This window comes from Lepisosteus oculatus, chromosome 11, assembly GCF_040954835.1.
Source record: "Lepisosteus oculatus isolate fLepOcu1 chromosome 11, fLepOcu1.hap2, whole genome shotgun sequence".
Lineage (NCBI taxonomy): Eukaryota > Metazoa > Chordata > Actinopteri > Semionotiformes > Lepisosteidae > Lepisosteus > Lepisosteus oculatus.
The window spans coordinates 6,998,516-7,021,446 of NC_090706.1; the positions used below are offsets into that span (position 1 = coordinate 6,998,516).

At 40.3% G+C, this 22,931-nt stretch overlaps 1 protein-coding gene across 2 annotated transcripts in view; it reads right to left on the bottom strand.

Moving 5' to 3' along the window:
• tcea3 (transcription elongation factor A (SII), 3) overlaps positions 1-22,931 on the bottom strand; it is a 77,427-nt gene that overhangs the window by 20,833 nt on the left and 33,663 nt on the right. For both annotated transcript variants that reach the window (XM_069195458.1, XM_069195459.1), the window contains exon 2: positions 20,124-20,248. The gene's annotated coding sequence lies outside the window, so the exon portion shown is untranslated. The remainder of the gene's footprint in view (positions 1-20,123; positions 20,249-22,931) is intronic.

Here is a 22,931-nt window from a genome sequence, read left to right on the forward strand (position 1 = left end):
TTAAAGAATAAATGACAGAAAGACTTATTGTTGGGTGTGTGACAACATTGGCATACATTTACTGTTTATAAAAACATTTAGTACTTTTCTTTACCTCAGCTTCAGATGTGCTGATCTTAATATAAAAATTATTCATCATGAAACAATCATAGCAGTATTGGAAAACTGAAGCACTACATATACAAATCATCACCACATGCACAAATATTGTGAACAAACATAGTAAACATCTTTATTATTGTGAACAAACTTTTTCTTTAGAAAGCATCATTATCAGTACAGACTAAGTTCAAGGACAAGAAAACACCTGGAACTACATTTACTGTCAGACAGTCTACAAATGGAAAAATACTCAAGACCACACTCTAACCAGGACTGCTCAACCTGCCAATATCTCCCCAAGAGCCACCTGGAAAATTATCCAGGAAGTCACAAAGAATCGCAGTCCAACATCTAAAGACCTACAGGACTCTCTCTCTCTCTCTCACTGCAGCTAACGTTAGTGTTTGCGTCTCAACCCTCAGGAAGAGAATGAAGAGGGATGGTTTTCATGGGTGGACGGCCAGGAAGGAACCATTGCTTTCTGAGAGAACAGTTTGCCAATGATCACTTTGACAAGACTACTGCAAGAATGTTCTCTGCACAGACAAGTCAATAATTGAACTTTTTGGCCACAACAGGAAATATTTTGTGTAGCACAAACCAGACACTGCCTGTCAACAGATGAACCTTGTCCCAGCCCTCAAGCATGTTGGCGGTGGATCAGTTTGGGGCAGTAATGCTGGACCTCTGGACCTGGACGGATTTCTATCATTGACAGAACCATGAATTCAGCATTATATCAGCAAACTCTGCAGGAGAATGTCAGGGCAGTCATTCATTGGCTGAAGCTGAGCTGAAAGAGGGCCACGCACCAAGACCTCTATACCTACAGTATATACCAAGATTGTATACTGTATATAAGGTATCATGTGACTTTGTGTTATATGTTTAAAGAGGTTATCTTCATCTCCTATTAAGACTTTCAAGAAGATCTAATTATTGTTCAGGTCTAAAATATTTTTTAAAAACACAAGAGTACAGACCAGTCTATGGAGTTCACTATCACGTCCAGCAACAATACTTTCCAGTGATTATTTCAGTAATACGTTCAAAGCTTCTCCAAACCCTCTATCACAGGTAATACAATTGGATTTCGCACACTTTCAGTCTCGGGCCTCAATTTACTTTTTTATTTTTATTTTTTAATTTGGTAAAAACACAACTTTTGCGTAAACAAACCTGACCCAGGGACAACGAACTGAAGTACAGTAGGTGTATTCAGCTGTCCAGCGTGGGTGTTATTTGCTGTACGTAAATGGACACGGGCAAACATTTACAGTACATGAGGATCAGTGATCAATGATGAGATTCTAGGCAAGATAAGCCTGTCCTTTTGCTCTCTCAGTACCTCCTGATATAAAAATGACAGATCAAGATAGATTCTATTCTTCCCCAAATATCACCTAGAGCATGGCTTTTTGAAAGTCTACAGAGTTCACTTTTGTTCACCACCCTCCTCCAGAGCAATCATCCATTTCTGAGACATTTTGCTGATCATTTAAAACAAATTAAACTGAGTGCAATCAAATCATTTGGCTTATTCATGTTTTGTTAAGGTCAACACAAACAAAACTGGCATTAGGAACATGTTAATTATTATGTTAATTACCTGAGAGCAGGAGCACATGTGTGCTATGGTTAACAGCAGAATCCGAAAAATGAAATTAATCATCAACTACAAAACGCAATATTTTTACGTGCACGTCATTCAGCACAATTGTACTTTATTGCCACTATTAGCAAACAATTAATACCCCATTAATGTGTTAATTTGTTTGACTTTATTATCAAAATGACCATGCTGCCCTATCGCAAACTGTTGATATCAAACTAGTTGGCAACCTTAGACTCAAAATGATTGCTTGGAGGTTAATTAAAATACATATATACCCCTGTATGTAGTTTATGGCACATAGCTCTGGTGATTACTTCTGAGGTTATTCAGATTATACTGTCTGGTACCGTAAATATAAAGTTAAAAGTTTTGAATAAAGGCAAAAAAAGTTAAATCTGAATACACTGTTTTACTGCAAATGTTCCCTTTCCTCATGTCTTCACACAGAATGCTAATTAATCCACATTAATTGTTTTTTTATTCAATTGTAATTCTAGATATACCATATATATATATGCCTAAAATAACAGAATGCTGGTTTCATAAAACAATATTCAGTCTGCTCCTCTAACCAAGAAATTAACTGAAAAGCAAATACATTCTTTTAATGTTAATGACCATTTCTGTGGCCTTTCAAATGAAAGGGACACTGCTTTACAAAGATGTGAAAATAATAATATAGGCTTCTTAAAATAAGTACATGAATAAATGTCAGACCAAATGCCAGCTTTGAGATATTTTCCCTTTTTGCACATGTTGTCCATTGAGTCACAAACCTTAGTCAGGAATTCTCAAGAACATATTTAGAGGAACATCGTCAATGACCTGTTTACAGCTTGTCTTACAACTACAGCAAGTCTTACTACAACTTGCACATTTTAGCTGGCTACTGAAAACTGACAGTTTTACTCAAGAGAGTGAAAAAAGACCTCATTTGAAGAAAATCCTAATGCAATTTACTTCTCTCTGGTCTTTCATAACCCATCTTGTGTCTGCTTGGGAGAGACCAAAATCCCAGTCATTGCTTCCCTCTCAAAAGAGTACACTGTGCAGTCTGTTAGCTAAGTGAAGGGAGGGGCTCAGATACATGTTAAAAGATTACAGTGTTGACATGTTGATCTAACCTTTGATAAATCGTATTTATGCAATTCTCTAAGCAGCTGGATGTTTGCTCCTGTGTAGGCTGAGCACATGTATTTTAATCAGGGTTCCAGCTCTGGGTCTGAGATTAAGAGTGTTTTTAAACAAGGAGGCAATTGTTCAACATCTTGAGAATGTATCCAGTTATAGTTACCACCATGAGATGAAAAAACCTCTGGTTTTTCATTAACCTGTGGTATCAGTGTATCTCTCTAACCTCCTTATATAAAATGTACTGCTATCAGGATGGTCACACAGTTTGTTTACAGAGGTTTTCCATAGCCATTTTCCAGTGCCTGTGCTAATGTTACTGTTTAGTTATTTCAGTCCCTACACTTTTTAATATTCTAAATCAGAAATGTAACATGTAACATACATGTTTTTCTTGAGATTAAACTGTAAAAGACAGATCCTTTTCCCATCTAAAACTTATCAAGGCTCTGCAAAAACAAAGGCACCAAAAGAGTCTCCATTCCTAATGTTCCCCTTTATACAGTAGGGGGCACTGTGATACAGTATAAGGTCTCGGTTACAGGTGTATAAAAAACTGAATAGAATCACACATTGTCTTTCTATGAAGGGGCTGTGGACTCAATGAAGGCTTTAGGATTTATAAACGGATTGCCCGTAAGACTAATCTTGCAGCACATATTCTCCCCCTCTCGGTTTAAGTTTCTGGGTTGTTACTGATGGACTTTTTATTTTCTACATGCTCAATGTGCTTTCCTAGGAACAACCTCAGCATCTGACATCTCATTCAAAAGTCATCTCTCCTTGAGCTTTTCAAATGTTTTAGCAACAAAACCGAACCTGTAATGGTTTAGGCCAGCAACAGGTAACCTGGATCTGCATTTCAGATATAATAATAATAATAATAATAATAATAATAATAATAATAATAATAAACTTTATTTTATATAGCACCTTTAAAGGTGGCTTCTCAAATCACTTTACAGAATGACAAGAACAATTAATAAAAAGAATACACAAGATAAAACACAATTTCAATATACAGAGTTCCAGAGCTTGGGGGCATAACAGGAGAGGGCCCTGTCACCCATACAATGTAGACGGGCTTTTGGGACAGTAAGGAGAGCAGAATTAGAAGAACGAAGGTTGCGATGTGGGGAGTAGGGTGATAATAGCTCCGACAGGTACTGAGGTGTCAAGCCATGCAGAGCCTTGTAGGTGAGCTTGAGGATTTTAAAGTCCACACGGAATTTGACAGGAAGCCAGTGCAAGGACTCCAGGATAGGAGTAATGTGATCATTTGCACTAGACCTGGTCAGAATTCTGGCTGCTGAATTTTGGACATACTGCAGTTTGTTCAAAGTAGATTTAGATACCCCAGTGAGTACAGCATTAAAGTGGTCAATTCGAGAGAACACAAATGTGTTGATCAGCTTTTCAGCCACAGTAATAGCATAGGGCGTAGTCTAGCGATATTTCTGAGGTGAAAAAAAGATGTTTTGACAATATGCTGCACATCTGGGTCAAATGTTAAGCCAGATTCAAATATAACCCCAAGGTTTTTCAATTTAGAGTGAAGTTCAAGTACAGAACCATCTACAGATAGGGTTACAGGATTGGCTTTACGGAGTTGATGGGGGGTGCCAATAAGCATGACTTCAGTCTTGTCGCAGTTAAGATGAAGGAAATTTTGAGTCATCCAAAATTTTCTTTTTATTCAGAGATGCAATTAGATAGAATAGAGACAGCCACATCAGTGTCAGGTTTGGTATGGATGTGCAGCTGTGTCTGTAACAGAAATTCACTTAAAACCTAAGCCTAAAAACTCTACAGGATAATTATCCAATGAATACAAAGCACTGCATCCAACCAACCCCCCATTATTAGAAACTCACTTCCTGGCAATGGTTACAGAAAACCGGAGCCTTTCTCGGGAGGACAGGGCACAAGACAGGATCGGATGGGACAATATTCCACATGTGTGCACACAGGGACAATTTAGAGATGCAAATTAACGAAGCAAGCGCAACTTCAGAAGGGTGGAGGAAACTGGAGCACATACTACACTATAACCTTTATTCTAGCTGTAGCTTGGAATGAATGAGGACATTAAAATCAAGCCAAAGAGTAATTAAACTGTTACTTTTGTGGCAGACTTTCAGTGGTGGCTGTAATGCTGAGAACCTGGGCTTCAGTATTTGTTACTTATTTACTCCGGCTATCTTAACTCCGGCAAGCATGAGTCAGCAAGTTTCGGAATTACAGCCTGATTGAGATGTTGTTGCAGCTGAGTGAGTCCTTCCTTCGGGATGCTTGAACAAGCAACATTCAGTTTGGGTGGAACCTCTACATCATGGCAGTATGTGCTTGGTCAAGGAAAGACTCTGACACTGCTTTTTAAAATAAGGCTTCCCAGACTTGCTTATTAAGTGCATGATTTCAACCAATTTAGTCTGCAGGCCTCTACTTTTGTCTCCCAACAGACAGCCTTGGGCTCTGCCAGTCTCTCATTGGTGGCTGGGTGTTCAGGCACAGAGTGGCACTGTGATGTGCAGCTGGTCAATGTCAGCCCTCCCAGTTACTTCACGCTGTACAGCACAGGCACAACACCTTCTGGCTTCAGGGCGGCTAGTTTCTCATTCTACAGCTCTACAGTGACACAAAATGCTTCGACAGACGTCTCCAAATGCTAAGCTCTGTGGAATGGGACTCAGTATTTTTTTTTCTTCTTTCAAAGAGATACTATAAAATAAACACAGAGGTACTGTAGCTCAAAAGAGTATAAAGAATCAATAGAGCAAATGTGAAGTTGTGAAGTGCATTTATTGCCCTACTTCTAAGAATCCCTTGTCACTAAGTACTGGCTTCTTTGGAAAATGATTATAGATTATTTATTTCCAAGAAAATGTAAAAAAGGTTTACATGTTTTGGTTCCAAGCAGATTCCCTTAGGCTATAGCTAAATGTTTGTACTTTTTGAACCCTTAAACTATTGTTCGAGCTCCCAGTAGGTGTGGATGAGAACACAGAACAGATCATATTATAAAACCTTTATGTGGACCTTTTTCCAGGAAACCCTCCTATCTCATTGCAAGGGTCTGTGGCTGGATACTAGTGCTGTCTAATCTTACCCCTGAAAATAGTAGTGAGCATTAGAATTAAATTGGAACCTCTTACTGTCAGTGGAGGTCCATACACAGTGATCCTGACACACCCAAATAATCACTTCTTCGCACACACAGCTGGAGGGCACACACTTCCACTATTGCATTTCAGCCTTGAGTACCTGACCTTTGACCCAGGGACTGTGTTACAAGGCAACCTGAGGATCTTCTGTATCGGCACACCCCAGCACAGACTCAGCATGGCTGGGCAACTTTTGACCACTGGACCCAAAACCTGTCCCTACAGACAAAACCTGTCCCACATACGAAGTCAGAAACCTCCAAGCTGTGCAATAATTTCCTACACTCAAAGTGGAGTACAGGTGTAAGCACTTGGAAAGGCTAGAATATGCTTTTAATTTAAAATATGAGGTGACCAGTCCATGTATCAAATTGGGCTCAATAAAACCGCTCGCTTACTGAAGCCTCACCGACAGCCTGAGAGAACCACAGCAAGCTGGCTTTCCTTCCCCTAACAGCAGCCCTCTTAATAATTCAGGAGTTATGGCTGTGTGAACAGAGCCTGCACTATTTTTATTATATAATATCCTCCTGAGGCTGGGATTAAGTAGGCCTCAGAACTGGGGCAGTCCTGATTTAAACAGTAGTCAGGAAGCAGGACAGGAGACCGAGGAATCAGATAAGAATTACCCTGCAAGCACCCTGCCCCCATTCCCCTTCTGAGTCCCAGCCAACCGTCTTTTCTTACATTTAATAATATAATTGGATTTGCTTTGCAATTAAAAGTCGTCATGGCCCTGTTTGAAAACAATGCACTGCACAGTGCTGCCTACCACTAAAGCAAGCAGGTATACAGAGACCTTTTCATACCAAAGGGCAGTCAATGATCTCAGACTCGCTTAATACCACACTTACTCCGAGCTCCTACTTAATTAGGGACAACTGGGATGAAGATCCTTCATGGAAGACATGAAACAGGATATTATAACTTCAGTCACACTTCAGCCTCGTTCACATGGAAGTGTTTGTTCACCCTCCTGTTTGATCAGGATAGATGTGGAAATGGGAGGTTAAGAACTCCTTCAAGAGGAACATGCTTTCTTTCCTGATCCCAGTGCAGCTTTCCCCTGATGCAGCTTTCCCCAGCCTCTTGTCAATATTACAGCATGGGAAATAAAATCAGTTGAGCTCTGTGTACGTCCTGCTGAAGCATTATGCTTTCGGTTTTACTTTAGTGAAACTGAGACTCTTGAGTGTGGCAGGCCAGGAACTGAAACTCTCGATGACAGGTGAGAACTGCAAACTGCTCAGATCTCAGGAATCAGATCACAGGATCCTTGTTTTTGTTGCTGTTGTTGTTGTTTTTGATGGAACTTTAAGATTTTCTGGCTTCTGTCCGTCATCACGATGTCCATTTGTGAAGAGCAGGATCCTTGACAAATGACTGGGAGTAGGTGTGGAGATGTGTCTGGAGCTGTCCCTGCTGAATGGCACTTCTCCCTCCTCTGAAATGTTTCAAGACCAGCATTGGACAGCACTGAAGCACTCGTAACCGAGTGGAAACGGCCTCCCATTATACTGTGGTGGTGATATTATAGCATTGACCAAAGACGCTCTAAGGCTGGAAACATCGTCCATCAGGTTTTCCTCTACCCATACAAAGCCAACTTTTGCCCACTGCATTCACAGACCAGAACCGTCTGCCATAATAACTATGGGGGCTCCATTCCATTCTCAGGGATGACATCACACAAGAAAATTAATAACTTCATCTCCGTTTTTTCTCATCCACAGGTCTTTTAATGAAAAGAGCATCCTGCTTTTTAAATACATGCCTGTTGGTGGTAAGGTATTTATAGCAGGATCAGATTTGAGTGGTTTCCTTTTAGCTTTAGTCAGCATTCCATGCAGATCCTTCTAGGTCATGCCAAGCATCATCCATCATACCTTCTTCATTTCTGAGAGCAGGAATCATTACTGACATCTTAGGGGCATAATTGCTATAATTGCTATTCTCCCTTTATCTAAAAAAAGTAATATAGATCAATTAGCATTTTCAGCATTGGTGTATGATTTGAAATATTATTTAAAAGGGGGAGAAACTCATTGTTACTGATGGTGTATATCTGGGGAGGGATGGGGTCTTCTTCCTGAATGTGCTTTAAATTGAGTTGAAAGTAACACAAGGAAAAAAAAAACAGCTGATACTAAGGGAGGAACACAGTGCACTGCCACAAATACAGACCCCTGCTTCTGTATTACCATGGCCCCTGCCCTGCTCCAGACAGGTGAAAAGGCAAGAAAGGGATAAAAATGTCCACCCTGCCCCCCACAGTTATATAAATTCCACGCCTTAATTATATAAATTCCACCATTAAACTTTTCTTCATCACTCCATGATTTGGACAAATACTCAGATGGATCCTGATATTACAGTGACTTAATCATAGGATGCTAGTTCTTGCCATATGAGAGTTATGTTGGCAATTTTCATGACTCTGACTGTCTGCTCTGGGGAGATAAAAGAGGCTCTGTGGAGTTTTTTTTTTTAAAAACCATAACGATTAGTACATTTTGGGATCCATTCCCAGAAGCTCTCCCTTGGCAGGAGCTGGTCACCTCAGCACACCACTTCCTGGCTTGACAAAGCTCGAGCATGTCAGGACGGTACCCTGTCAGTGTCCCACCTTCGCCCTATCCCTTCCTTGGGGTTCGAAGCCACAGACCACATCAGGAGTCAAGAGGAAAAAACGCATGAAGCGAAGCAGAGACATTGTGATGGAAATATTTTCCAAAAAGCACAACTTAAAAAAAAGTCATATACTGTACCCGTTTTTATTGCTGCCTACAAAAGAGTTAATTACATATGGTTAGACACAGACGTGGAATCATTTTATACCCTGTCTACGGACAAATCCTGCGGTTCTTTGCAAACTAGTGATTTTGTTTTCCCTGCACACTTCATTTCTCATGCTTGTGCTACCACTTTGACACGAAAAACACTAGACACAGACACGTCAGGGATGCGCATCGGGGGCAAGACCTACTCCTCACAACAGACACCCCTTTCCTTCACTGACACCTCCCTGCGGGGGTGAGATCAGATAGCACAATTCAGAAATGTAAAAAAAAATAGTCACAGAAATTTTGTATTTACTTCTTCACAAACCTCTTTTCTGGGCTCCCAAGGTCTCTGCCTTAAAACCTGCTAAAATATAAATAATGCCTGGATTTGATGGCGAAGCACTTAGAGAATCAAAACCATTCCAGTCTTGACACATACAAAGTGATTCGAGCTTTTGGCTGAACACAATTTGCTGTCACTGATGAATTAGAACTAATTCCTAATGGTCTGGACAAGACTGAACCTTAACAGTCCTGTTATATTTATTCACATGAAACAGGGTGGGCATTTTTTACGTTTAATTTTGGATTTTTAAAACATGCAAAGAGGATTAAAGGAAAGGTTTAAATATGAGTTCAACGTATTGCACAGGCAAACCGAACCCTTTCAGCTTTTCTTCTGGTCCGGATTAGAAGAAAGTTTTGAAGGAAATAATTATTAATACTGTAGGCACTGTGTTTTATTAGTATAAGATAAGGTGCTACTTAAAACGACATACATATGTATTCATAGACACAGAAATCTTTATAAGATGTAAACCTGATTTTATGTATATATACAATGATTATATTTGCTTATACAGTATGTATTTGAGTGTGCTTATTGGCCTTCTTCCATATCCCACAAACATAAGCATTCAATGCAGCTGCATTATGAAGGTCTGCTTAATGCGGGGCCTGACCATAACCTACTAGAGACATTCTAGTGTTATTACTGTATAGGTAGGCTGCAGGAGAAATCTCCGTATTGCAGTTCCGCCAGGTAAATAAGGAGCCCCTTATTCCTCTGGTCTTTTTAGCAAGGGGGGCCTGGATTTCTCTCAGAGCCTGTAGTGTTCTGGCAGCAGTGCTAATGGTGTTACTATGCTAATCCCTTCTTGTACTCATTTCTTTATCACACTAATCCTCCAGGAAAACTAACTAATCCATTTAAGGGGTGCCCCCCCCCCCTCATTCTTAGTACACTAAACTAAACACAGTGTTAGTGCTGAGCCCCCCCTCTCACCCCCCGAAAAATTCCAGATCTTGCAGCTCATCCGTTTTGTTTCCTCAGCAGTGGTGGAGAGGGCCCGGATGCCGAAGGACAATTTGAAAGATTGTTTGCAAGATCGGGGGAGGACTTTACAGCCCTTACCGTGTGCCAGACAGAGAGCAAGCAAGCCAGGAGAAGCACCCTGGCCCTCTCGGGTCTCGGGGACTGGGGCAGGCACAGCAGACAGGGGCTTCCCCGTGGGACAAGCAAGCGAGGATGAGGCCTGGTGACTCACAGACAACCTCTCAACTCAACAGCATTCAGCCACATATTGAACATATCGTTTCTGAGTAAGGCAATTATAATATTAATGACTAGAAAAGGCTACATCAGGAAGGCGTGACGATATCAGAAGACAGTAAGGATCAGCATTTTGGGTCCATTACAAGAAATCTGATCTCCATGATAATATAATGATCATTATTGAGTAACCCAAATAAGCAGTGATTTTGCAGTGCAAACTACAATCCTTATGTCATTAAGTATAATGATTAATCTTAAATACACATTTATTGAATTATTTTACAGTGTTTAAACAATTAATGTATTTGAAATACTTAATGAAAGTGCAATAAATTCTACATAAATAGCCCACAAGAAGGACAATATTATTGACATTTCAAATAGTGAATGAACGGACAGGTGTGTTTATTGGTGGTGTTATTTTCTGAGATTCCATGAGGCTTGTAAATTCCTAGATGCAACAGGTGCTCAGTGTTCAGTAATTAGGTTGTCAAAAATACAACTATGAATTAATTTATAATTGGTATAGTTATTTAAAAAGTGATCTCGATTAATGCAAGAACTGCAAAAGATATACTGGAAGCCTGCCAGCTTGAATACCGAAGATCACCTGGGTGCCGTTGTCAGGATTGAAGGTTGCCCATCTGGTAGAGCTGCTGCCTAGGGAATCAGCAGGGAAACTGGCACTTTGATGGGCAGTACCAGTCCAGCTTCATTTCATTCTTGGGATCCATCTGCGTAATTGTTTTCAGCCTCAGCAGCTACCGCATGAGAAATTCCAGGAAAGATAACCTGCTCATCAGCAGAATGAATGCAACTCAGCCAGAATAAAAATAGTATGCACGCTCAGAAGCTGCTCAGGAGTAATGTTGACAGCTGAGAGACTAAATTGCTGTCTCCTGTGGGCCATAGAACATGTGAGACGGAAGCTAAGAGACTGGTGAAGAGTTTTATTCACAGATGAATGCCATTTCACCCTTAAAAGACCTGACAGGAGACAATGTATGTGTGACTATTGCGATGTTCAAGCCAGCTGGTGAGAGGGTGGAATTTCAGTCATGTGTGTTAGGATTCACCTAACACAAGACTGACTTTGGCAAGAGGCTGAGGCCAATCTTCCTGCTGAACAATAAGTGGGACCAAAGTCCAATGCCAATAACAAAAGACAACCAGTCCGCCTTGACCAGCTAGCTGAAGCAGCACAGGAAGAGTGGAGGAACATCCCACAGCAGCCTGTCCAGAGGCTGATGAGGTCTGTTTGTCAGGCCGGCAAGGATTGTGTTAATGTTAGAATATAATAAACGTTTCAAATGACAGGAGCCCATATGGTAATTAGTGCTCAATTATTTCAAGAACCTCATCCAGCCATTTCTGGATAGAAGCCACAGAATCATCTCGACTAGGTGGATGGGTCACTTCAGATCCATAATCCCACAACATGTAAACATGTTGGGTAAAGAGGCACCTGACGCCGTTCTCGCTTTTAAATCACCTGGTGAAAGTGCGCCGGTGAGCTCACCACACATTAGATATCAGTGAGGAGAAGAACAGAGTAGTAAACTAATTCAAAGATGGGGAGTATTAGGAGGCATTGATCGATAAAGACCAGGGGAGAAATGTGGTCAGGACACTGGGTTTAACATCCCTACTCTTTTACAAAGTGCCCTGGGATTTTTAAAGACCACAGAGAGTCAGGACATCAGCTTCTAACAGTATAGTTTTCCCATCACTATACTCGGGCCTTGGGACCCACACAGACCACAGAATGAGCACCCCCTCCTGATCCCACTAACACTTATACTGTATATGTAAATGAACTTCCACAGTTTCCACTTACGCCCTCTAGTTCATGCTGAAGAAATCCACTGGGGTAGCTTTGTCAGAACCTTCAAGGAATTTTGATTGTGTGCTCAGGGGAGGTCTTACCTGATATTGCCGTTGTAATGATTTTTTCTTTATCTATTTTTGAGAACAGATAAAGCCATTTTAAGTACAAACGACATTACCATTTGTAATGCTTTTCAATTGGCCGGTGTGCCGCCTTCCATACTGAAAATCTACCATTTGATCAGTGCTTTTGTTCACATCTGTGATTCATTTATCTGATTTTTTTTACATTCGATTAAGTCCGTGTTACATTCATTTTGCGCACCATCAAATGCATTTCATTTTATTTATTTGCTAGACCCCTCTATCCAATGTGACACTCAGATCAGATAATGACGATTTGTACAATGAGACCATTTCACATGTAAAACTACTACAAAACAACATAGAGGAAAACCACACTGAACAATGACAAAAAAAAAACCAAACCAATGTATATAATTTAGTTTTGTTCAGAGTACAGTATATGTATTTTTAGTAAGTATATATTAGTTTTCAAATCAGAAGAAACTTATCCTTTAAAAGAGGGTTATAGTATGGTGTGTGCTGAATGCATCAGTGAAGACAATCTGTTCGAGAGGTTATTGCCAGGATCTGAATGTTTTTCATGGCATCTCATCTCATAAAACCATCCTGTTAAACAGTCAAGCTTCACTTTGAGTTTCCACAGTGAAGACAAGTATTGAAACTTCCTTTCCACTGCTGGAACTGCAATTGTGCTACAAAGGGTCAGGAAATTATCTTTTTACACAACGCTTTCTATCTGTGTACAGTCCCTCCTCTCAGAAACATATGGTGAATGGACTGCAATGTGTTTTGGAGAAAAAAATAAAGCAGATAGCATCAGCACTGCCAAGCAGAGGAACATCTGTAAACCAAGATGCAGTCTGGCTCAAAGCTGCAATAATCTATATCTTTTTTTTCAAAACATTTTTTCATGTATACCGTATATTTCATTAAGAAGGTCAGGGCAGAACCGTATGCCTCTACCAGCTGGAAGATTTAAGCTTGGAAATTTAGAAATGTAGATGAAAGCAAGCAGAGGAGTGAAAATAGGAATTCTGAGAAGACTGGAGTTTAAATCACACTGAGATCCCAGGCACCTAGCACCTTTAAACTCCAGCATATTGCATCAGAAGGTTTGCTGATTTAACTTCAGACATTTGACGTTATATGTAAAAGCTTGAAATCATGGAAAACCAGCAACACAACAATGGTTAAAAGAATGAAAAGGGAAGGCAACTGCAAAAATCATATATACAGTATAGATTTCATTAGGTTCCCAATGTTAGCAGTAATAGTCTTACTGTAGCTATCTCACCTCTGTTCATTGTGGCACATTCCTAGAATTCTCCAGAAAAAGAACAAATTGTAATAACTCCCAGTAATATCTATAAGAAGTCTATATAACTTTATAAAAAATTGGATGTAGGACATAAATAAAAAGTCTGTCTCATCAAAGACATACAGCTCTATCTGTAGATGAGCCCTATTTTTTCCTTTGTTCAGTGGGATATTGTTACTGTCCTTTTGAAGAAGCTCATTTTTCATGACTGAGAGAATTCTAATAAATTCTAAAGGTAAGTAAAAACGTTTGTCATCTTTTATTTTGAAGAATCTCTGCAGTTTGGTTCATGGATAAACTAAATCTTGGGTCATTTTATTGTGTTCAAAGTACCCTAAATAATACTACAAGCCTGAAGTAAAAAATATATATATATACTGTATATAGAAAGGAAATATTTTCATTTTGTAGCCCCCTAACTAAAGTACACACTGTGTAAACCACAGAGGTTTTGGTGCTCAGTTATAATTACATCTTCCATAGCTAAAACATCAATAATTGATTATACTCCCATGTTACCCATTAACATGTTAACATTTAATCAGTGGGTCTTCAGAGCCGGAGCAGAGAGGTGCTGTCTGTCCTAATTACTGGAGTGACACCAATGGGCAGTGCAAGCGCTTAGACCCAGAGATTAAAACCAATGACTTTAAGCAGTATAGGATCTGAAGGGTATTGTGACACTGCTGAGACTCTGAATGGGAACTGTCCATTGACAGATGGTGACAAGAACTTGTAGGAGATTTGCAGAGATTTACAGGGCAGCAAGACTGTTATTTCCTTTCATTATATCCTTTTACTCTGAAGTCACTCACTCTGAGTGACTTTAATTAAATCTCCTTTAACGTTATAAGAGCAATATCACAGTTAAGCATGACCACCTTGTGAGTATTACACACAGCGTTCGTTTGGCAAGTGGAACATTTTGCTTAGTACCTCTTGGTTTTCTCCTCTCAGAATACAGTGCCTACAGAAATTGCTCTATAATGCAACATTTTATCACAATAACGCAGCCTGCTTAGTATTTTTTATTGTCTTATCAGGTTTTGTTATAGCCAAGAGAAAGAGGTTGTGCCAGAGTTCGTTTAAGGATTCATGGCATATGGACAAGAAATAGGAATGAAGTGATAGGAAATGAAACGCCCACATTTCATTGGTTTAGTTTTCTGACAAAATACAGCTTTCATGCTACACTGTTATTGAACATTCCTTCCCAATCTCTTTCTTTAATCACTCATCGCATTTCTCCTTTATATAAGCATCAGACATCATTATACATCCTGCATCGGAATGCCCCACAAAGATTTCATTAGATTTCTAACCCCTTAACATTTACTGCCTGAGAAATTACTAAAAGTAGTAGTTTTATATTTTACAGACCTGGTAATACCATTCAATATTCTGGGTTCATTACAAGAATCTTGGGCTGTATAGATGAATGTAATTCCTCAATGCCCATGTCAGTGTTGTTGCTATTGTGATGAATCATAGTTAACAACACATTTAATAAATTCTCTTAAACTTGCTGCTTATTTAAAAAAAGCATTATCATGTCTCATGTTAATTCAATACATTTTAAAGTTATAAGATTATTTGTTTGCATCTGAAAGAAAACAGCACTGCCAACATTACAGAAAAAAAATTAAGTCGTAACAAATATCCGCTAACTAGTTCATATCTTTTTTTCATTGCCATGAATTCTGGTATTTAGCAGCACAGTAAAGCACTTCTGGATTTTTTGGGATGTGCTGGTTAAAAGAATGTATTCTTGCCATTGCCAGTTGGAACGGCAGGAACATTTATTTCAAGTTAAGTTGAAATCCATTTAAAAGATATAAAGACTTAGCTGACACTACCAGGCATTACCCAGGTGCTTTCCAATCATACTCCTTATGCACTGCGCTATATCTTGTTCTGTCTAAATCATTCCCCACTAAACAATACCAATTATAAATTGCTTTTATATAGAATTTACAAGTCGTTTATATGAAAAGACTCTGTTTTTTAGGTTCTTTTCGAGGTTCTAGTTTTGCCCCTCTGAAGTTACCAAGTCAGCTACAAGTACTAATCGTCTGTGTAAAAATAAGACAGATTGGAGATATTTTATCTTCATATAAACATGGTGGGGAAGGCACTATAATACAGTACATGTGTTATACAGTAATATTATATAATGTACAGGACAGTTTCCAACCTGAATAGAATATCTTTGTTTATAGGTGATGATGATTCAAGCATGGTTGAATACTGAAGCACTTTTCATAAGAACTACTAGGTAGATCAAATGAATATCATCAGGCGTCTGCAGGCAAATGAAACTGGTGAAGGTCTTGCTCCAGAATTTTTACACACAGCTAGTGTTCTTGGCTGCTCCCAGATCAGATTGTAGTCTGCACATCTTCTGAGGTTTTAGCTGAGATCGCCCCAGCAGTTCCTGTGACGGTAGCTGATAATGTTGGGTGTGTAGGGCTTGCAAGGGTCCTATCTCTTGTATAGAAACTCCTCACAATTCCTAAAGTTCTGTGAGTCACATCTAAATATGTGTAGATGTGTCCAGGGGTGGTGGGATTATAGGGAAGCGCAGAGAAACAGCTGCTCTGTCACAGGAAGGAATGAGACCCATACAGCACATGCTCCAACTCCTTCTCCTGTAGAGTCATTCAACATTTGACATGCTGTGAGCTCCACAGTGCCTAACAGGAGAGTAAGCATCGATTGGAGGAGCAGCATGTCTTTTGCTGACATCATTGCAAGCCGACAGGTGCTCAGCAGCTTATATCAGCTGCCATGTGCCAGAAAGCTGAGAGAGCCTTTGCCAGCAAATCCCACCACTGCTCCGGTGGTGCTCTGTCAATTGCATGCCTCCTCCTTATGGTTCCTTACAGGCCGGTGGCTTGACTGGATCACAAAACCCAGCCTGTGCTCTAAGCATCCAAGTAAGCACTTTTGTTCAAAACACCATCCCTGAATCAATATTGCCAGAGATCCCCAGAAACCTTCCAGAAGCCTTTCCATCACAATGAAAACCACCACAGAATGCCAAAAATATAAAAAATGGTCTGATTTTTATCTGAAAGGAACGCAGTTGTATGTCGTTGTTGGCTGTGCTGTGACAACGTCTCATGGCAATACTATTCTCCTTAAATCTTTTTAAATTCATATCTTTACAGAAACCTGACCTGAGAAAAATCAATTGGCACACATTTTTACATTCCTTCTCCCCATCAGCCTTACGCCTGTAACACCCCCTAGGCCTTTGTCACTTGACCTCTTGTAAGAAAATGGGCTGACTTTGCACGAAGATACAATATCGTGCAACACTAATGCCAAGCACAGGATGGAGAAGGCACATACACTACAGCTCGGCATACAAGTACAGCTTGGCCTTGAGTATCAATGACACAGTAGGCACTGGTCCTTGTTACACCACAGAGGTGTAAAAGTTGCTCATTTTAGAACTGCAGGACGCAGTAATTAGCAAAATACTCATTAGTGCTCCCTCCTCTCTTGTGACGCAGTTGCAATAAATGCCAGGGCCTAGTATTTGGTGATCAAATCAGTTATCTTGCACACCATTGAATTTATATTCTACAGTATAGAATTTGTAAAAAAAACATATATACCTACAGTTAGACCAAAGCAGTTATCTACATTAGTAGTTGGACATTTACCAATATGACTCAGTGCCCCAGCTGAAGAAACCATTCTACATTTGTAACAATCATATTGTATATTGTTTTAATTGATTTTATGCCAAGATAATTTAGACCCAAAATATTCAGTAGAGTGCCCGGAATGGGCAAACAAACTTGTCATTGCCACAGTGCATGCAGGCATTTTTCAATGGCAAGCTGAGAGGTTTTCTTTCTCTCAAATGCACAACCAAATCTGGAGAAGTCCCAGCAACAAACTGACAGCACACTGTCCTTGGGGCTTTTTTGATTGTTATTCTATCCCTGTCTCCCATTTTCGCAAAAGAGAGAGAAAAAGGGGATCATCGGGGGCAAACCAAACATCTTTCAGCTGCACTTTTAAGTTGGAAAGCAGATTTATTGCAGCCATATGAGATTCCAGCAGCCCAAAGGAAATAATGGGAATCCTGTCCAAGAAGAACTAATGGAAAATCCCTTTGGATGGTGTGAGTTCACCCTGGGGTCAGTGAGTGCAGGGTAATTAGTGTTGTTGGGTATGTCAGTTAGCACCAGGTAGTGGCGTCACAGGAAGATAATTAAGATGGTATCCCTAGGTAGCAGCTGGCAGGGAGTCTCCTTGCTGGGTGCAAGTTCACTGGCAGTGCACAGATATTGTATGTGCACAGTGGATCGCTTTGTGCAAAACAAACGTTTCCAGGCTGGGCAAGGAGCCGGATGCCTGCACAGAACTTTCTCTCTCTGTTTCATCAGTCCCTTTCCATTTAAAAAAAATATTTTTGGAGGAGGGGATAAATTCATTAAACTCGCCTGTTGGCTGGCTCAGGAAAAGAAAGAATGCAAAAAGATATCTAAGTTTCTTCCTTTCATGACCAAAACGACTGCGCAAAGGAAGAGCTTGCATGAAAAACAATAAGGTAAATGTCCCAATGTTGCAGATTTCATATTGAGCTGGATGGGAGATGCTGAGCAATCATACTGTATCAATTCTAGATTTATGCCATCATCACCTCAAGAGGGTTCATAGGATCAAAGATCTAGCACCTGGAGGGAAATTAGCAACACAGAGAAAGCCCAGAGCCTTCATCAAGATAGTACTAGTGACAGATGGCACGCACAGGTACTGTATACATTAGTTAGATGGGCATTATGGGACAAGCAGGGATCCCCATGAATAGAATACACTTCCACTCACATATAATACAAGAATTTAAAGTAACAAGCAGAGAGAGATTATTACGGCCAGAGAAACAACTCTGAAACGGTTAACAGTTCCGTATCTCCTGTACCAAAGTGAGACTAGAGAAAAGTCTTTTACTGTAATGATCCATCAACGACGCATCTCAATTCTCTGAATCCAATTCTACACTCCCTCCTATGTTTTCACCTTCCCCCTCATGCTCCATTCACTTCTCTGCAGCTCTTCTTCCATCCTGGAAGCTGGAGTGACCTTTGCTTTCATGCGAACAGCAGCTCTACTTGTTGGGAAGAAAATTAAACTGAGGATTGAAGCTGCCCCACGTCATCACAGGGAGGGGTAACTATGGCAATATCCACCATCCCTGCTGCAGCACGTCAGAGGTCACTCTAACCCCTAAATCCACACTGCTTTTCAGGGTCTTTTTTTGCTGATGGGATCCTTTGTATTCACTCTCCTGCCTCTCAAAAGCGAATGTCACGCAGCTCTGGCTGACAGCAGCAGATATCCATTTCTCCATCAAGACTTGGTGACATTCTGTCACACAGAGCTGAGGTGAATCGCTTCTAGTAAAGCAGTGATATATCAGAAGAATTACATGTGTTTCTGCAGCGTATGTTTCTAAGAGAGTGACTCAAGGCTTCACCAGAGAGCCGCAGGGTGTGAGGTTTTCAATTCCAAATGTTTGGTTTCTTAGTTGGACCAAATTCTGGCCATTCAGTCTAAATCAATATCATTTTAAACCACTGGCTGAAACCTCTATGAAACCTGAAGGTTGTGGCATTTTGGGACAAGTGTTGACATATCTAATATTGTATATGGATCATAACAAATAAAACTGCAGAAGCCATCAACAGACACGCCTATCCCTTGATTTACAAATATAATTCATTTCTTGAAAACAGTCGTAAGGTGATAATTCGTAAACTGAATGTGCAATTCCCTTAACTTTGGATTATATGAGTTGTAATAAAACCTTCCCGTTCTTTCCCATGATTTAGAAAAACACCCAGTATTACTTATTTACACACTAACAGAGCACTGAATCTTCAGTGTAAGAACACTAATGTTTGCATTTCACAATTACCCTATTCCCAATAGTACAGCGACAAGATAAACAGACAAGATAAACGAGATGTAAAAATACTAAGAACGCAGATGCACTGAGGAAAGGTGTTATGGGAGGCAGTAGTGAGGTCCTGCTATAAAGATTGCATCTTTCAATGAACTGCGAAGCATGCACCTTGATTGCAGCAGACATAACCTATACAGCATACCTCTGGGGGGAGAGAGGAAACCAGAATTCCCAGCAAAACCCCAGTGAACAGGAGAAGAACATCCAGCCTCCACACATTAGGTACCCCAGCCTGGAATCAAACCCAGGACCCAGGAACTGTGCGACCATACAGTACCGCCCTCTACCCGTATGTACTTCTTGGGAGAGACATTCGCAACAACCGTATTTGTAATATTACCGCCATCTATCCTCTAGCGAGACAGAGAGATTGAGAAAGCAAGAGACAGACTGAAGAAAAAAAAACGACCGAGTAGCAGCTCCTGTCTTCTTGCAGTTGTGAAACATTTGCATCTAAAAACCAGTTGGCAGAAACAGCTTTACAAAGTGGGCCAGAGAATACCTGTTTCAGGGCACATACTGCAGAGTGGATCAAACTAATCCAGATGACGGTATTACCTGCTGGTTGCCATGGGAGACTGCTGAGCTGGGCACGGCTGGGGGGGGGTTGGGGGGTCAACTGGATTACGTTCAGGCTAAAGATGGCCACACTGGGGACAGCAGGAGGGTGGTGCACTGACCAGCTGGAATTAGAACAGGAGAGAGAGAAGAGAGAGACAGGTCTGGGTTAATGCAGCTTGTTGGTCTAGCCTTGAACAGATTCATGCTCCCGTCTTCCAGTATCATTGTGGCCAGGCATCTGCACTGCAGTAAGAGAATACCTGCTCCTTGAAAGAGAACTGTACAATTTTATACCACCTCCACAACTACGTCCACCTTCTGTTGACAGCTTTCCGTTTTGAACGCGTTTCTGCCATTTTCTGCAGTTATTATTCTTCCTGATTCTAGGCCTTATAACAGCAGTTATATTTCTACTAAACTATTACATATACCTTTCCGTTTTTGCTTCTTAAGTCATTTGTAAAACGGATAGAAGGACAAGGACAATCCAGGGTGCGATAGGTGTCATGTTGGAAGGGGCACGCTGAATAAACAAAGCAAGAAGTGAAGAATTCTCTGTCATTGGTCTGTAGCTGGATGATCCCAGAATCCTCGAATGGATTCTAAAGTTTTTTAAGCTTCCATCCCTTTTTAAATTCCATTTATTCCAATCACAGCATTCTGGAAGTATACTGCGTTATTTGACCTAAACAGAAGCTCTATTTTATTAGACTTTTTACCATCCTTAGCTTCATAATGAAATCAGAATGGACAATGGAAATGGCAGCACACATATCACAGTACCACTTGGCCCAACACAAATTTCCTTCCATGGGCCTTAAACATGCATCTGAATTTTGCCCTGAGAACTGTAAACTACTGTATATGTGAGAAGATATACTGAAGTGTGAGCTTTTTCTCACTGGCTGGCTAAACCATGTAATTTGTGCATGACCGAAAGCGTGCCTTCATTTGACCTCCTACTCCCCTTAGTGGAAACTTTTTATCAATTGCTATTTGCTCCTGCAATCAGACTGTTCTCTATTGACATACCAATATCTACACGAGCACTGAGCAACACAACAGTCAAAAAGAGAGAGAAGCAAATTAAATAGGAAAATACACAGCTTAAAAGGCTATAAGATGTTCACAACTTGCACTGTGAGTTCAGACTCCTGGTTGTAACTCCCGATTCTGCTCCATAAAACAGGGAGAAAGCAGGAGAATTATCCAGCTTCCTGATCGGATTGTGCAAACCCCCATCTTTCCGGCACATGTTCAGTGGGCTAGTGGAGAGACTTCTTGAATCATTGGCAAAACACACGGAGAATTTGTTTGTTTTTTTTTATTAATTTTATACATGGGCTCCACCCAGTTGCCAATATAAAAGCCAACGACTCCAGAAGACCAACTGACAAATTACCTTTTCAGTTTTCAGTTACCAGATACAGTAAAATGAGAAGAGAACATCTTGAAATGACACAGGGAGTGACTTCTAAAATTCGCCTTGCAGAGGAATGTATATGCAATTGTATTAAATGCTAAAGATGAAGAGAGGAAAGAAGGAACGATGGAACTGGAGCGGAAACCATTCACACCTAAGGGTCCTGGGCTGATACAGAGTCAGATCACTGGCCAGTAAAACTGGGAGAGTGATCAGTCCTGTAATAGACTTTCTGTGTCTTTGTTCCGATCAGACATCACACAGACATGCCTGTGTGTGGACGGTGTCATTTCAGCTGGCTCTGATTCACGGCTGGGGGAATTGAAACTCCCAAACCTTTAATCTTCTGGGTTGTTCTTGCCACTGGTGCTCCCAGTTACATAAATGAACTTTGATTAACTGGACTTATTTTTTCCAGTTCTTCGGGCCAAAAAGACATATGGCCCTGTGTGTTTTATAGGAGCTGTATTTTAAATACACCTATAAATCAACAAAAACAACCAAAAGAAAAGTTGAACACAGTTTGTCCAAATTAAGAAAATCACTAGTTTGTTTTGAAACGATGGGAAATTGAGATGGAAGGAAAACCAGAAATCTCTGTGGCTGCTGCAGACTGCTATTCAGGATCCCTGCCACGAAGGGTAAATCCTATCTTGCTTGGCAAACCATCCAGTGGATGAAAATTGCTTTAAATCAATTCACTATCTGTCCTGCCAGACATCTGCAGGACGATATAGTAATCAAGCCAAAACCACAACAGAAAGAGGATAAGGACATATTAAGCAAACTGCTACCAGAACTGTTTTTTAAGCTGAGATTTGTGCTACATTTGTGAAAAAGGAGTGCAGTGATATCTAACCTTTAAACAAAATCCACCTTGATAAGGGGCACAAGAGAGAGAGTGCAGAAAAAAATGATAATGTTCACTCCTAGAACAGAAGTTTGTCATCCTCACATTATTCTTACATTTTAATTTGGGAGGAGAGGGGATAGACAGAATATTGCAATGGAACTGACAATAAAGTACTGTACATTTTTTCAACAAAAGAACAGTAAAGAATGAAGTGAATCAGAAATAAAAACAAGAAACATTTAGATGACATTGGTAAATGTTATTTTCTTAGACTCCCCAATGCGGAAGGAATCTCTTTAAAAAATGATGATAAATACATACTGTAGATTCATAATTCCTTTTTTTTTTCCAGTGTAAAAAGAACTTGTGCCTCCGTAATTCTTTCTGCAGAGGTAACCATCAGTGGCCTGGTGAACTGCAATGGATGTCTGAGAACAATACTGAGTGGGACAGATATTTTTGCAATTGGATTTCAACACTGCAGCCAAGGCAAATATTGATCTTTAACAGAAGACTTTGAGGTGGTTAG